Raw genomic sequence first — 17,601 nt, 5'->3', positions numbered from 1 at the left:
ACGGGTATCTTAATGAAGATCTCCCAGTTGGAAAGCAATGGAATCACCTCGTAGACCTTAGTTTGTGGGGCTCTAGAGTTGGTTTTTTCCCCCTCTGTTTATCATATGCAAAAACAGCGGACAGGGCAGAAAGGAGGATAGGGCACGGTAGAGAGGGAAGGGCCGTAGGAGAAAGGACAAGCTTGCCAAGGCTGGAGACTCTACCATTCCATTTTGCAGAGCCCTCAAATTCAGCAACACCCACACTTCTATAAACTCTCTCTCAAATCCAGTAGAAAACAAGGTGAGTCATCTTTGGTCAAGAAAATCTCTCCACTAAAAAACTCTTGTGGGCAGCAGGATGGCTCAAGCAGGTAGAGATGCCTGCTCCCAAGACTGAGAATACACGTTCAGTCCCTGGGACCCACACAGCAGAAGGAAAGAGCCAGCTCCTTCAACTGACCCCCACCCCGATGCATACGTTAAATAAATAAAAATGCAATTTATTTTTAATTTTTTGTTTTATGTGTATGGGTGTTTTGCCTGTGTGTGTGATGTGAATCAGGTGTATGCAGTGCCTACAGAGGCCAGAAGAGGGTGTCAGCTTCCCTAGAACTGCAATTACAGAAGACCGAGGGCTGTCACGTGGGTGCTGGGAACCGAACCTGGATCCTTTGCAGGAGTAGCAGATATTTCTAACCATTGCGCCATCAGCACTCCAGCCCACTAAAAATGTAACTGAAAAACGTTGATTATTTGCTTTTCTTTACTTTTCCAGGGCAGAGTCCCTGGATGGATAGAAAGGGGTTTCTTTTCAGTGTCACTGCCGCGACTCCCTGTCAAGTTACAAGCTGACACCCGACAACCAGCAAAGGCACCCAGACTTCAGGAGTACCACTGAGGATAAAATGGCCCAAGCTCTGGCCAGCCTGCCCCCCCCACTCCCTACTCCCCCAACCCCCCATCCCTCTCACTCCCCACACTCTCCCACCCCAACCCCCAACTCCCCCACACCCTCCCACCCTCCATCCCCCTACTCCCCCAAACCCCCAGCCCTTCACCCCACACACCCTCTCTCTCACACACACCCCTGTTCGCCCCCAACCCTTTACTGCCCTCGCCCCCCACACCCTCCCATCCCTCCCACCCCCAGTCTCCCTGCCATGTCCTTCAGGCTCCTGACTTCCCAACCCAGGAAGTTGTACTCCGCAGCCTTTGGGAAGATAAACAAAAACAGCTGCTATTTTTGAAAGGGTATTTTTGTCAAACAATCTCTGGTTTCCTTCAGGAATTTCAGCCACATAGCCCCCTTGGTGGTGCGGTTTCCGGAGCTGACACACATCCGATTGGGCAATTGGCATTGTTACTTCTGTCTGTCAGCCCCTCAAAGTTTCTGCCCCTAGGAAGGCGCACCCAGGCCCCGCAGCGTACCAAATCTGCTACTCCTCCGTCCCTGAGTCCCCCAGTGTCGCTCAGCCCTTGCCTCTCTCAGAGGACACGGTGACACAAAGGGTCAGAGAACTGGGAGCCTGCCGTGGAAGTTCACCCCTTTAATCCGAGCTCTCGGGAGATCGATGCAGAAGAATCAAGGTCCAAGGTCAGTCCAGGTTTATGAGACTCTGTCTCAAAAAAAAAAAAAAACTAAAAACAAACAAAAAGGTTTCATAGAAGCAGGGCTCACTTCCTCACTTCTTCAGCGTTCTGTCTGAGGAACAACACGTGGCTGGGTGTCTATAATGCAGTGTTGGGCAAGGTAGTTCATGCTTCTAATCCTAGCACTGGGGCTACAGAAGCAAGAGGATTGCTGTAACTTCAAGGCCAGCCTAGTCTACACAGTGAGTTCCAGACCAGCCTGAGCTATACAGTAAGACCCTGTCTTAGAGGTATGTGGTGTGTGTGTGTGTGTGTGTGTGTGTGTGTGTGTATGCATTGTGCACGAATACATGTATGTGTGTTCATGAGGTAGTGTATCCTTTTATCCTTCCAACCTACCTTTCTCAAAGACCCTGCATGCTGGAGGTTTGGAGAAAAGGTAGCAGACACAGAAGACCTCTCCACTCACAACTCCACTGAGAAACCTGAGCCCAGGTCCAGGATGCCCAAAAAGCAGAGACGAGTAGATCTACTCTGAGTGGATGCAAGGGGAAGCCCCCTAAGAGTCGGGGCACTCTCAGGAAGTATGTATGAGTTAGGCTGGCTTCATCAAATATCCCAGGAGGTGACAGAAAACGGGAAAGAGGTCAGGCATTTAGATACTCTGGATAGTACAAGGCCAGAGGCAAGGTACCCCAGGATGCCCTGGGGGCTCCCACAGGACACCATAAGAAAGGCCAGGAAGTTATCTTCCCTCCGTTGCTGGACACCCTGGCTAATCTCCACCTTGCACTCAGTGTTGCGATTCCCCACATTAATCCTGGTAGGTAAACCGTGCTTGTCACTTTTCTCAGAGACCCAGCAACCGGGTTTACATGTTAATTGAGCTTTGCAGCTACTAACGAATGAATGCTGAAGGCTTCCTCGTGGAAAGGACCATTCCCGAATAATAAGCAGAACCAAGATTCAGAGCCAGGGAACATGTTAGCTGAACCTGGATCCATGAGTCATCTGGTACAGATGTTCAGGTCAAATACTACCTGCAGGTACCATACCCGAAGGGGTGTCATGCATGTTGTAGTTGTCACATTGCATATTAAGGTGGGAAGAAGTCCTGGGCATCCTAGCTGGTCTGTGGGTTTGGGAAAACGTGAGGAGAATGCCTTCCCCATTATTCCACAAGGATACATGTCCATGAAGTTTCACCCTGATTGGCCAGGGAATTTAGTGAGTTTTGTTGTTGTTTGTTTGTTTGTTTCTTTCTTCTACCTCCTAATTCACCCTTGTTTCCAATGCTTTATTTAAGTTCTCTACCAAAGCATGCATGTTCACATACACACACACACACCCATACACATGTGAAAGCAAACTCAACTTCAAGAGGCCTGTCTCCCTCAATCAACTGAACGAGTGACTTCACACCTCATTCCAGAGACCAGTCACATTTGGCCACAATGGGGTGGAATCGGCCACATATCCCTAACTCCGGAACGAGACCCTACTAAATGCTGTTGGCCTCCTCTCTGGGCTTCTTCCCAAAGCGGAGCTGCTGAGCACCGACCTTGGCTGGCAGAGCGTGCCAGAGAATTTGCCACAGCTCTGCTCTTTCCACGCTGCGCTGGACGGTCCTCGTCTGTGTCTGCGATGCTGTCAGAGCAGTGAAGGATTTTAATGATTCAGCACCGTGTGGCCTGGATCAGGCCATGGGTCTAACACAGCATGGGGATGGATGGCAGCAGGTCACTTCTCTCTGCCACCATCCCCCAGCCTCTGTAGTTGGCTCTTACAGAAGCTGACAGATGCCCCAGGTCAGGGCGGGGGGGCAGAAAACGTGTCCCCCAGAGTAGCCTGAGCATGGTCTCCTCCCTATGTCCCTGCAAGCTGGGGACAGTGGCTGGATTCCAGCCTCCTACATGTGTTGCTTATTTGGAAGAGGACAGCCTGTCTAAGGGTCAGATGCCATTAGAAGCACAACATGTCCCCAGAATTCGCAAGTCCCTTGTACTCTTCCTTGGGCCATTGGCTCACTTGAGTGCAGGCTGAAGACATTTAATTTGTTCTGAAAAGTGCAGCCCCCCCCCCCAACTACAGGCTTGCACATTAGAAAATGGGCCAGATCCTGTATTTCCACCATACAGGCTTTTCTAGCATCTTCCCCTAAAAGCAAATTAGTGGTGTATGGAAATGAGCTGAGAGAATTCATTACATTAATTTATCTAATTTTGGAGGCAAACCTGAAATAAACATCACCTTGCTCTCTAACACTTAGCCCTCACAGTATTGATTTCTGAGTCACATTAACCCCGTGCAAGGACCTTTTTATAGCCCCAAAGGGCTGCGATTGCCAGCCTCCTTGTGAATATAAATGTCCTACTTAGAGGCCCTGAGACATCTGTCTCCAAGGTCATTTCAAGGGGTGGCAGGCACAGCGGGCTGTCCAAAGTTCACCCATGCATCCGCAGGCCATACACACTGGAACTCCATGCAGAGGCCATCAATTCTAACAAGATCAATGCTAAGAACCACAAGTAGTCCTATCAGAGGAAGAGGTGGGACTGGGTCATGTCAGGTTCCTGTCAGTATTTACAGTAATAGCCTATGGAATTAAGAGTCTGCCACCTTACTGTATCTCTTCACGACCGAGACAGTCCATGAGAGGGCTAAACCTACCTCAGAAGGAAACCCGCTGGCCCAGTAATAGATTTGCTAGCTCATGTTTCTGATTGGGCTAGGGGGACATCTTCAGAATGACACATTTCTGACGGATGGGATGGGTCCGTGGTGAAAAGTGCTTGCTGCTAAGTCTGATGCCCTGAGTTCAATTCCCAGGATTTGTGTGGTGAAGGAAGAGAATCAGCTCCCTCGGGTTGTCTTCCAGTCTCTGTATACATGTATCACAGAGCATGACAGAGAGAAAGAGAACAAATAGTAAAGAAGTCTATACTTTTTTAAATTAAAGAAGGAAGGGAAGGAAAAAGAAGATCCATTTGCCCAGCAAGACTTACGGTCCACCGCCCCCACCCTGAGTTGGTGCCGGCCATTTTAGTGAACCCACTAAACATGCCAGAGGATGAATGTCACCAAGCCTAACAACCTTCCCAACAATTGTGCAATCCTGGAAGCAGCCAAGGAGGGACTGGGCCCCAGGAACATTCTCTTCCCCTATGCTCTCTTTGCAGTTTCTGGGTACTGGGATCTTCTGCCCCCCACCTATGTCTCAGATCTACAGGCTAGATGTGAGGCAAACATAGAGCTCCGGGCAGAGTCACTCACCTCCCGGCTCAGCCCAGACATCCTTTACAGACTAGGACAGACTACCAACCTTTCAATCCCCCACCACCCGAGAGTGGCCCATCAAAGTGGGCTGCGGAACCCATTTGAGCAGCTGGTAATGGCGTGATAGGGCAAACTGGAGAAAAACAAGAAGTATGGTTTCCCTTTCTAGAAAGAGCTAGGGCTCTGGGGCATCTTTGTAAAAGCTGCCAGAGACAGCTCTTAAAGAGAAGGGCTCAGGTGCGGATGCTCCCTCTGACCACGGGTATCACTCACTCTTAAAGATGGCAGTGGATTGGCTTGTCCATTACTCATCATTCGTTCCCACTCTGTCCCGTGTTCATTCTGGTCAAGGTCACATAACCCCCTCTGGTCAATGGAATTTGGGGATAATCACAGGGTGGAGACAGTTCTGGCTCTCAGTCTAGTTCTTAAAGGGCAAGGCCTGCTTCCCTTACGCCTCCAGAAGCCCAGCCACTGTCCCATCTCCCTGGGTCCCAGATCAAATCTGACACATTGCCGCATCTCAATGTTCAGTGGACACTGTCATCACCAGCAAGGGCCATTTGGACATTGAAGTCCTTCTGCACTGAGGCTGGGACACCGGGGGAAATGGCGAATGCAGTAGTGACTTCGACCTTGACTGCTGTCCACACCCTGTAACATGAGGGCTGGCTTGTTGGGGTTTCTGTCCCACCCGGTACCCCACAGCCATCATACCCCAAGAAAATCACCCACAAGACTCTATAAGATTATAAACTGTTTGGCCCTTAGCTCTGGCTACTTATTAGCTCTTATAACATATATTACCCCATTATCCTTATCTATGTTAGCCACACGGCTCAGTACTTTTTTCAGCTGGGCAGGTTACATGCTGCCTCTTCAGAGACCACCGGAGAGGAAAGATGTAAGCTTTACCGCTGGAAAAGGTACTGAGCCATGTGGCTAACGTAGATAAGGATAATGGGGTAACATAAGTTATAAGAGCTAATAAGTAGCCTGACCTAATGGGCCAATCAGCTTTATAACTTACAGAGATCTCAGTGTGATTTTTCTCTGGGACTAAACAGCTGGGGGGCTGGTCAGGACAGAAACACAAACAAGCAGGCCCCCTCATGTTACAACACCCTACTCCAAGGCCGCTAGCTCAGGGTCCCTCTACTTGGCTGCAATCACTTTCCCAGTCACCTGGGTTCCTCCCTGAATCCCAGACCCGATGCCCTACCCTTCTGCTTCTCTAAGCCCCAACCTGACACTTGGTGGCCTCATGATTCCCAGCCCCAACACCAGATACAGCAGCATAGACCCAGTTACAGAGCGAAGACTATCAGGGAGGGTGGGAAACCATGCAAGCCTGCACTGGCTGGGCACACAGAACACTTTCTCTCCTGAATCCTGGAGTGGCAGGGCCAGAATTGGAACCTGGATCCTTTCAATCCCATGATCCCAGTTCTTTATGCTGAAGCTGTGAGTTCCATAGAAGCTAGACAATTTCACAGCTACTTGAGACCCTTGGTCCAGAGGGAAGGTGACTTCTCTCATCCAGTGCACCACAGAAGGGCCAGGTGGGATAGCCATTTTCATAGATCAAAATGGGAACTATCAGCCCCTGTGGAGGCTCACCAGAGCTATGACTGATTGAACAGCCAAGCTAAATTCTACCTTTGTTCACATATCTCTCCATGGCCCAGAAAGATTACAAGAGAGGCTCTTGAAATGGCTATGCAATCGAGATCGGCTACTGACTCATGCATTTCCTCCTGGGCAACCAGAAAAACCACAACATGCAGCGAGCTGGAGGTCATAAGCCTGGGTCTTAGCCAAAGAGATGTTGGACAAAAGTGATGCATACCACTTTCAGGACTGCCCGCAAAATCATGGACATGGTTGCCCCGGCAACCCTAGAGACCATATGCTGTAAAAAGTAACCCTGTAAGATGGAAGAGCCTAGATGGTGAGTCTTCTGCTCAGCCCACGACAGAGGGAATGAGAACACAAACTTTACTGTGTTTATCTATTGACTTGGAGAATGTTTGTCATAGAGGCTAGCTAGCTCAGGAATAATAGAGACTGATAGAGACTAGGAATGCTTTCAAATACACGTAATGGAAAAGTGAAGAAGTATATTAGACACACAAATATGGTTATTTTCCACATAACAAGAAGTCTAGGAATAAGCAGCCCCAGTGCCCAAATTGAAGGACGTAATCCATATTTCTGCTCAGCCTTCCTTCGGGTATCGGCTCTTGTTCTCGCACTGGTCCAAACATAGTCACAGGGTGGCTACTAAACTGCTGGCATTTCACCTGCAACTCAGGTAGGAAAAAAGCAAAGAATGAGGCAAAAGGATGAAGGCCAGCTGAGTCTGCTCAAGTCAGCCAACTCCAGGGTTTCATTGAGCGGGTCAGTAAACACCAGTGACTGACGATTTGGACTGATGTGGCTCTGCCTGCCCAACACACTCACAATTGGTCTCCTGGGCTCGTGGGCCAGCCTGCCTAAGACCAACAAATCTATAGAGGTTCCTGAGCAAACGAAGAGTGATGTAGCCACTGAGCGGTTCACAGCAGCCTCCCTCAGCACCTGATAGCTCATGTCTGATTTCCCTTTCTAGGAGTCCTTCAGTCAAGATGAGACAGTGCCTGACTGGAGTGTTTGCCTTGCGGGCCTCAGCTCTACCCGACCTCAGAGCTTCATTTCCTCCCCTGCACAGAGGCCCTGTTCTCAGGGAGAGACTTGCTAACAGGCTGGTGATTCCCAGAGTAGCATGAGGTGGCACAATGAAAAATGGCACTATTCTAGGACCCACGATCTTAGCGCTAGTCCTTTGTTAGTGAGGAGACTACTGTCTGCTTTCGATAGACCATCGGAAACAGTTGAACGGTGTAAAAGTGAGTCCCCTTGATGTTTGTGAAGGTGGGGGGGGCTTGATTGTGAACAAGCAAACCATAAGGAGACCTCAGAAGGAACCAGTTTGAGTACTCGACAAAGCTTCATGCACTGGCCACTGCTGGTAAGATGGTTTCTAGTGACGTAAAAACGAAGCCTTTAGAAACTGAGAAGACTGCCGACCTTTGAAGCCGATGTATATGTGTGTATGCACATGTATTCTGTGAAGTAGAGGTGAGGTAGATGATGATGATGATAAAGACAGACAAACATACAGACAGATGATGGATGCTTTAAATGGATGGGTGGGTTCATGGGTTAGTAGATCAACATATGGATTTTAGTCACCTAATTCAGTATGCATTCATAAGATATGATTATAAAAGGCTTTGAGTGAGAAGCTGTGTTGAGAGAGTTTGAACAACAGGCACCCGTCTACGGAAGTGACTGGGATGTGGTGTTCCACAATGGAGCCCTAAGCAATGAAAGCGTGGATAATGTTTGTCCCTTTTTTTCACATTATGCATTTAATTTTTCCTTTCATAAGCACACACTGTTTTTTAAAAACAAAAGAGCTACTTAGAAAACCATGAATGTTACAAGGTAAGCATGGAAAACTGGATAGGGCCGAGGGACAATGTGTTCAGCTGAATTAGTACTTGGAGAAGTCACTCTGCCCTGTTCTGAGCGTCCTCTTTGGTGACCGAAGTTCTAATAGCCAAGTTCAAGGTCTCTCCCACAGAATCAGTGACTCCCTGTAGCCCTGGTTTCTGAGACCGTTCCCACATGCAGGCTGTAGTCATGACACACAGGGATCTTCTACAGGTACAACCAGCACGAGTCACCTTGAGTCACAGTCAGACCTTGACATTCTTTCCTCTACATGCACCTCCACACACAGGGTATTCTCTCTGCTGACAGAGACCCATGCCACTACTCCGATGACCTTGAATTCCCTCCAAATGCTGGGACAATATCCTAAAGTGTCCTACATACTGAGTAAAGAAGAGATTTAGGTTTCCTCTTACTTTAATCTAAAGTTAGATTGCTGTCATCCATCCTTATTTTTATGACCTAATTTTCTTCCATCTTCCTGCTTTATAATTCACAGGGATAGGTAATGTTGACTGTCAACTTGACAGATCTAGACTTAACTGAAGAAACAAGGCTCTGGGCTTGTCTGTGAGGGATGGCTTAGATTCAGTTGATTGAGGTGGGAAGATTCACCCTAAATGTGAGTAACTCCATTCTAGGGGTTGGGGTCCTGGACTCAAACAAACAAACAAACAAACAGCAAACACAAAGATAAAGTGAGGAGAAGCCAGCATTCATCTCTCTCTGCTTCCTGACTGCAGATGCAGTGTGACCAGCTGCCTTACACTCTGGCTGCAGCATCTTCTCCCATGATTAACTGTGTCCTCTTGAACTTTGAGATAAAGAAAGCACTTCCTCCTTTAAGTTGCTTCTTGCCAGGTGTGTTATCATGCAAGGAGAACAGTAGTGAACACACACTCCAGTGTGTAAACACACCAAACTGATTTGTAACTTCCCAACTTAAGTTATGCAGCAATTGGCTGCTTCTGACATTTTGATCCGAACAGCTGCCTCATTATGGAAATCAACTAACTGTGCAATGCCAAGCCCCTTTCTAATTATTTGCATTTAAATAAATATAAAATTATAAAATTTATTTAATAAAATATGATTTTATAAAAATGATTTTAAAATAAATTGTAATCTATTTTTTAAGAATAGACTCTCAGTTATCCAGGCAGCCAAAGATGATCCTGACCTTCAGATCCTCCTGCCTTTTCCTTTCCGGCACTGGACACACACATACCACCGTGCCAGCTTTATGCTGTGCTGGGAACCTAACTCAGGGTTTGATGCATGCTAGGCAGGCACTCTCCCAATAACCATAGTCCCCCAACAATGCAAATGGAGAGAAAAAAAATCCCAAAAGATTATATATACTCAATATTTTCTATGAATCTATGTTTTTTTCCTAAGCTTATTCTTAACAAATAAAATCTGTTTCCCTAACAAAGAAAACAGCTTATACAATACAGCATCTTTTTTTACGCGAAAAATGATTCTAAATATTTAGGTACCGCACTGAGATGTGGCCAAATGAAAAGTAAGGGGATGACAAATGTGGGAGTCTGTCAGTTGAAGTTAGAGGAAGGGAGCCTCTCTGGCTTCCTTGTAGAGGGGACTCACTGGTGTTTGTTACAGTGGTGGGCAGGGAAGGGTCCCTGGGGATAAACACTGGGCGAGCATTCTCAACAAGTGTGTCTCACAATCTAACATATCCCTTACAGCAAGAGAGGAACAGTCTAGAAGACACCCATAGTAGCAAGTTAAGAAGGGGAAGTTTTCTAGTGAGCATCATGGCCACTAGAAGGTCCAAAGCTCCAAATGCCAGGAGTGCCCATCACCCTAAGAATCTGTCTCTCAGGCCTGGTTTGTCCAAGCTAAAATGGGAAGATGGGGATCAAATTACACAGTGCTGTGCTCAGCAAAAGAGAATCAGGCAGTAAGTGGCTGCCATTATTCATGTACCATCTGCATGCACTTGTACAGGCATGCATATGTGTATATGTGTACGTGTGTGCATGCGAATGTGTCTGTGTGTGTGTTGAACCTGGCACCCAAGTCCTGCCTGTGACCCTGGTTCTCTCTGGTCTCATCCCTCACTGTGCACCCAAAGCCCAGTCCACCCTTCCCCAACACACATACCTCCCTTCTCCCCTACAGCTCGGAAGATGCTGTCCTTAGCAAAGGGTCCCTTTCTCCTTCTAGAAACTCTGCGTTTCCTCACCTCTAGGCTTGCCTCCCCAAAGTCCCTGCCCCACTTTGTCCCCACCTGTACGTGTCCGGGAACCTCTCCACAGCCTGCTTCCCATTTCCATCCCACAGGGTCGGTCCCCCACCGCACCACACCCCAGTGCCCAATCAGAAAGCAGTTATCGAGTAAATGGGCAATGTGTTCCCGTTAATGAGCAGAAGCATGGACTCCACGCTCACCACAATAACGCTTTCCTTTCTCCGGTTCAAAACCGTGCCCTGTTGCAGGAAGGACACGCCAGTGGAAAACATCTGGCCGGAGAGCTGGACAGAAGATGGAAAGAAATCTGGTGTCTCCTGTTTACCATGAGGCCGAACTGGGAAAGGAAATATGCAGCCGCAGCATACTGGTTGGGTGGAGACGGCGCCCGCACCCCCTATGCCGTCAGCACCCCCCCACCATGTGCAGCCCAGGCAACTGGGGTTTCTGACAGGCTAGAGACTGCAGACCTCGGGGCCAGCTCCGCGCTGGATCACTCTCTCAAAAGGGCTCTCTGTTACTGTTCCCTTTGAAGGAGTAGATGGAGACAGGGCACTTGGGGACAAGGGGTCAGTTCTTGGGGTCTGTTGGTGTCTCCGCCTTGTTATCCTCAGTGAGAGAAGCTGACTCCAACATTTCTGCCCCGGGCAACTGCAATCATAAAAGGAAGAAGCTCCCTGGGTCTAAAACCACTGTGGGTTGGTAAAACCAGAGAATAGGCCAGCCACACTGTTCCCACACATACCCTTAAGTGGCAGCCCAATGTCCTCCAACCACCAGGCAATCTGTCCTGACAACCTTCTCCGAGCTCCAGCCATGCCCTCAGAGTACACTGGCATGTCCTTCCAGTACCCCGTCAGCCTGTCCCTCCATTATCCTGACAACATGTCCCCTTGCACTCTGACCATCCGGTGACCAGGTCACTTCAGGGTTCCAGAACTTCCTGCAGTCACAGCTCCAGAGAAGACTCAGCTGGCGAGGACTTGTGCCGTATGCAGGACAACCTCGCCATTTTGCAAGAGGAAAAACAGAGAAGGAAGAGATTAGTCTAAGGCTGCACAGCGAGATAGAGCCAGTGGCGGTTTCCTCTGTTGTGCTGAGACCCAGAGGGGCTCTTTTCATAGCCACACTGAGAGCCAGAATCTTCCATCTCATTGTCTGTGTGGCTAAAAACATTAAGAGCTTCACACTAGTGAAAGAGCATCAGTGGTGGTCACTCCTGTTCATTATACGAACACTTCTGTGTTATTTCCGCCCTAAAGCCCTTCACCTGCAGTTCCATACCAATCTTCAACCTGACTCTGAGAAAGAAGGAACAATTAATTACACCCATTTCACAGCTAAGAAAACTGTGGCTTGAGGACAGATACCCTGCCTTTGTCCACCTGGAATCAGGCTTGGTAACAAGCCTGGTTGCTAAGCACCTGGACACTGACTGCCACTCACCCAAGATGACGGTGGACCTAAGCTCCCAGCACCCTGCCCATTCCCCCAGGAACCCATCTTCCCTGTTCACGTCATCCCAGGTAAGCACTTGGAGTGCAGAAATCGGTGCTCTTGAGACAGACGACACACATGGTCCAGCTGTGCACTTCCTGTTTAAACTGCCCAGCCTCCCTCTCTGTGGCTTCACTGAGTGCAAGATGGATGGGTCCAGGAGCGCAGGGGCTTCTGCAGGAAGCGCAGGCTGAACTCAGGGCTGCATAAACAAGGCTGATGCCTCATGGACCAGCATAGAACCCCTGACTCAAGCCAAACGTACGTGAAGGCCCAAGGTTAATGCCCAGGATGTTGTCTCCTCTGCAGGACCAGGACTGTAGGATGGATCTGGGCCAAACAGGATGTCCTTGGCCAAGCAGGACACCTTCCTGTGTTTGCTGACACAGAATGTACATGCCTCATCCTCGTGACCCTGAAGAAGTGTCATTACCTTTCCCTGATGGAGAAAAAAATACAAGCACACAACAGCAGACAAATCTCAGCACTGTTGGCCTGGGAATGACCTTGGCGCTGCCTGGCTTCTGCACTGTTGGGCACAAAAGGCCCTGGGTGGAGGCTGACCCCAAACCTCTCAAAGACTTCCAGAAGCACCTGCTTGGGATTCTAGGGCCACATGTGGTCTTAGGCTGAGGGACTGAGGGACATGGCTGTGGAAACTGGAAACTCACTCTACCGTCTGGTCAGTGCCCTCAGGCCTCAGCTTCTTTATCCATAAAGTAGAGCCGGAAGCAGAATCTTCCTCCAGGAGAACTGTGAGAGTGTGAACATAAGCTGTGTCTGCTAACAAAAGCCACAGTGCTGGGCGCTGGAGTCATGTGCCGTGAGGAAAGGCCTGTATTTCTACAGCAGTGGTCACTCACCTGATGATCAGTTCTCTTAGTCCTTGTCACAGCCTTCCTCTGGCCCTTTGATGAGAACCAGGTACCCAAGTTCACTGTGGCTGCTTTCTACAGACACCCCAATGTTCTATGAGGTCAACAAATGCTGAACCTTCCCCCATGTATGATCCTTGCCTCCCAAAATTCAGACCCTGAAGGATGGGCTGGCCCTGTGACTCACTTCTTATGAGCAGAACACATCAGAAGCGCTGTGTGATAGAAAGGGACACATTAGGTTCTAATAAGCCTGTGGCTTCCATCTTGCCATCTCCTGGACCATCACTAGTTAGCTAGTGATCATTATTATGAATGAGTTATGTGGGTGGGGTATGTGGTTGCTCACGCGTGTAGAGGCCAGAGAACAACCTTGAACTTTCTTTAGTAATGCTGTTCACCTCCTTTGAGACAGGGTCTCTCACTGGCCTGGAGCTCACCAATTAGGCTAGGCTGGCTAATTGCCAAGCCCCGTGGATCCACTGGGATTCATCTGCCTCTAACATCTGGGATTAACAAGCATCAGACACTAAACCCAATCATTTTATGGGGCTTCTAGGGTTTAAATTCTTTTGAGTTTAAATACACGCTGGGCAGTGGTGGCATGAGCCTTTAATCCCAGCACCCAGGAGGCAGAGGCAGGTGAATCTCTGAGTTCGAGCCTAGCCTGTTTTACACAGTGAGTTTCAGGACAGCCAGGGCTACACAGAGGAACCCTGTCTCAAAAAACAATAAACAAGCAAGCAAACAAACAAACAGATAAAAAATGAAATAAACTCCAGTCATTGTAAGGCAAAGAATTAACTAAGTGAGCCGTCCTCGAAGCCTGGGGGCCATTGATTTATTCATGACACTTTATAGAAGGACTAAAAAAACCTTCCCAGTAACATCTTGAGGTCGGTGAAGGTCAGGGCCACTCCGATAAACCTGCCCCGCTTAGGTGATCTAATCCCAAATTCCTGATCTGTCACATGGAGACTGTGAAATGGTAAGCGCTTGTGAATGAAGCATCTTTAAATGTGGGGCCAATGATGGATGTAGCTGTCCTATGCTTGATGAACTCCTGTTCATCCACTGTGACTCAGGAGATATGCTCCAGCCTCCACAAAGTCTCTTGTAGTTTTGTATTCCTTCCCTTCATCAACTTCCCACTCGACTCTCAAATTTCAGTTAACATGGCAGGCCTGCTCCACCAATGGCGTCTGTGGCCCCTGGAGTAGAGACGGGGCCTTAGTCACACAGGTAGAGCCTGAGGTTAAGAGTCTGTCACTTGGCTGCTCACCATCACATTTATTCAATGAGTAAATGACTTAAGCAATAACTGGGCACTACCTAGCATGCATTGCTCTCTGGTTCTTGGGAGGCTGCTTGGCTCGCTCCATCCAGAGTCCACATGCTGGCCAGCCTGGGCTTAAGGCCAGTTCCCTCATCTGCCCAAGAGGAGGTGACAATGCCTCCCAGCACTTGTTCTCCATGGGCGCTGGCAAGTCCCCTCCACTAATGTGCCTTGGTCTCACAGTGGAGCATGATGGAGAAGGGACCAGCAGGCAGGTCCTTACACTCAGGGCCTCACTGTGCCCCACCTCCACCTCACTCCACATCAAAGCTGCTACTTCCCAGATGAGCAGAGTAAGGCTGGAAGCTGTGAGGCAGCTTGTCTGAAGCCACACAGAGCGGCAGAACTAGGATCCCTCAAGGGCCAAATAGATAAAATCTCCATAGCAGAATAGGTTCCCGACACTAGGCCTGGGGCTGGCTCACAGGTTCCTCAGACACCCTTCATCTCTCATCTTCATCTCTCATGACACAGCTGGTTGCTTGTGACTCTGCCCCCTAAACAAGGCATGCCCACATTCCAGAACCTGTGAGTGGACTCTTGTTAGGCAAAAGAGATCTTTGTCATTGTCATTTAAGGATTTGTTTTGATTTTTGTTTGTTTGTTTTTGCTTTTGTTTTTGTTTTTCAAGACAGGGTTTTGCTGTAGTTTTAAAACCTGTCCTGGAAATAGCTCTTGTAGACCAGGCTGGCCTCAAACTCACAAACATTCACCTGCCCTTGCCTCCTGAGTGCTGGGATTAAACGCTTGCGCCACCACTGGGTAAGGAGCATGTGTTTCTGCCTGGTTGTCGTTTAAGGATTTTGAGACGAGATCATCCTGGGCTAGGGTAGAACCTAAATCCAGGCACAGAGGCCTTCTTGAAAGACAAAAAAGAAGGGCTGATGGGTCAATGAGAAAAGCCCGTCCTGCACAAGTCTGACACCCTGCAACCAAACCCCACAACCCACATGCAAGTGAAAAGAACCAGTTCCACAAAGCTGCCCTCTGATCACACACACACAAGCTATGGCATGCACAAAATAATCAATCAGTCAGTTTAAGACAGAAGACGTGCATAGTAGAGAAAGCAATGTGAAGACAGATGCAGCCATAAGCCAAGCAAATCAGAGACTTGTAGCAGGCACCAGCAGCTGGGAGAGGCAGGAATGACACCCCACCTCCTAGGTCCCCAAAACAAGAGGGACCAGCTGATACCTAGACTTTGAGCTTTTAGATTTTTTTCTTTTCTTTTTTTCTTTTTAGTTTTCAAGACAGGGTTTCACTGTGTAGCACTGGCTGTCCTGGAACTCACTATGTAGATCAGGCTGGCCTCGAACTCACAGAGATCCACCTGCCTCTGCCTCCCTAGTGCTAGAATTAAAGATGTGTGCCACCACTGCCTGGCTGGGCTTCCAGCATTCTGATCAGGAGAAAATAATCTTCTATTGTTTTAAACAACCAATTTGGGGGTAATTCATTTTGGCAGCCCCAGGAGAAGATACAAAATCTTAAGAAGGATACTACTACTTTTGTATAATATTGAGTAAACCGAGGTTGCCCGTGTCTGGATGCTCCTGGTCTGGGAAAGATCAGACCTCCTCATCCTGGGAAGGAAGAGCCCCCATGAACCTCACTTGAACAGCTGTGACACAGGGTACCTCAGTGAGCACCTTGAAGCACCAATGCCTCATGCCCCATGGCTTCAGTGGTCTGTGATACAAATGTGTCATTGCACTGTATTGATGGCAATCTCCCCATTTGTTTAAGTGAGTGTTTAGGACTGTATTCGCCTTTCTTACTGCTGCAATAAGACCCAGCATGACCACTTAAGAGAGAGTCTAATTTTGCCCATGGTTATTTGGCCCCATGCACTTGGAAAAAACAGTATGTTGGTAAGAACATGTGGCTAAGACTTCCATCTCATATGCATTGGGCTGGGGCAAAGGAGGAGAGAACAGATTTGGGAGTGGAGATGAACCCAAGAATTAGGCATATCCTCCCAGAGCCTGCCCTGAGCGACCCACTTCGCACCAGTTAGACCCTAGTTCCTCAGATTTTCACATCTTCCAAAAATAGGATCAGCAGCTGGGACCAAGTCATCCACGTATTAGCCGGCAAGAAATATTAATTATCCAAGGAGAACTAACTACGGGATCCCTGTCACAACCCATTCACAGAAGAAATGGCCAAAGGACTGTTCATATCAACAGTATATAATGGACTCACATTCACACACACATACACAGTCAGCACTCGGGGGTGACAGCAAGTGTTGTCCTGGTGGCTCAGAGCTCAGCAGGAGGAGGACAAAGAGTCACCCTGTGAATCAAACTGTGAATCAAGGGACAGCAAGGCCTAGCCTTCAGAAAGATGCATGAGTCTTGAGACACTCACACAATTCCTCACCACACACATGGCCAGGAAAGTGAGACCCTGGCCAGCCATCTAAGAGTCTTTCTAATGGGCCAGCCCCGCACACATCAGTTCGCACTTGAGCTCCGGGCAACCTGTCAGGAAGTCTCTTAGGTAAGAACTTCATGTGAGTCCCTCTTGGTAAAGGACTTCTGACATCCTCAGGGTCCAAAGACCTCACAGGAAGTGGGCAGGGAGGCCAGGGCTCGGGCAAGCTCTCCCCAGCAGCTTCCTCAGATGCGCTAAAGCCTGGAACTTTCCCTAAAGGTGACTTGACACCCATTTTATAGATTGGAGAGTAAGTGTGCAGGTTGAAGCAACTGGTGACCTGGAGGTAAGGGTCAGATCCAGGACTTAATTTCAATTCTTTTTTGCTTGTTTGTTTTCTATTTTAGTTGTTGTTGTTTTTCAAAACAGTGTCTCACTATGTAACTCTATCCTGGAACTCATTATGTAGATCAGGCTGGCCTCAAACTCACTGAAATCCACCTGTCTCTACCAAGTGCTGTGATTAAAGGTGTGCACCACTACACCCAGATGATGTCAATTCTTTAAAGCCCTAGAAAATTACTGTGGGGCTGGCAAGATGGTTCAACAGATAGAGATACTCGCTGTGGAGCCTGACAATCTGAGCTGATAAGAGAGAACTTACCTCACAGGTTGTCCTCTGACTCCCATATGTATACTATGTCATGTGCACACACACACACACACACAGGGAGAGAGAGAGAGAGAGAGAGAGAGAGAGAGGATAGATGGATAGATAGATAGATAGATAGATAGATAGATAGATAGATAGATAGATAGATGGATGGATGGATGGATGGATGGATGGATGGATGGATGGATGGATGGATGGACGGACGGATGGACGGACGGTCGGACAGTTTTTTGAGGCAGGCTCTCGTTATGTTTCCCTGCCCTCCACTTACAGGGAA

General features: G+C 48.4%; 1 long non-coding RNA gene across 1 annotated transcript; it reads left to right on the top strand.

Moving 5' to 3' along the window:
- The first annotated feature begins 1,391 nt into the window (after positions 1-1,391).
- Positions 1,392-17,195, top strand: LOC125413623 (uncharacterized). The gene is made up of 2 exons (XR_015003115.2): positions 1,392-1,576; positions 10,810-17,195. It is a non-coding gene; the product is annotated as an uncharacterized LOC125413623 (long non-coding RNA).
- The last annotated feature ends 406 nt before the right edge of the window (positions 17,196-17,601 follow it).

The sequence above is a fragment of the Myodes glareolus genome, chromosome 7 (assembly GCF_982192425.1).
Source record: "Myodes glareolus chromosome 7, mMyoGla1.1, whole genome shotgun sequence".
Classification (NCBI taxonomy): Eukaryota; Metazoa; Chordata; class Mammalia; order Rodentia; family Cricetidae; genus Myodes; species Myodes glareolus.
Note: the sequence above shows the minus strand (reverse complement) of the source record. Positions and strands in the feature narration are given on the sequence as shown.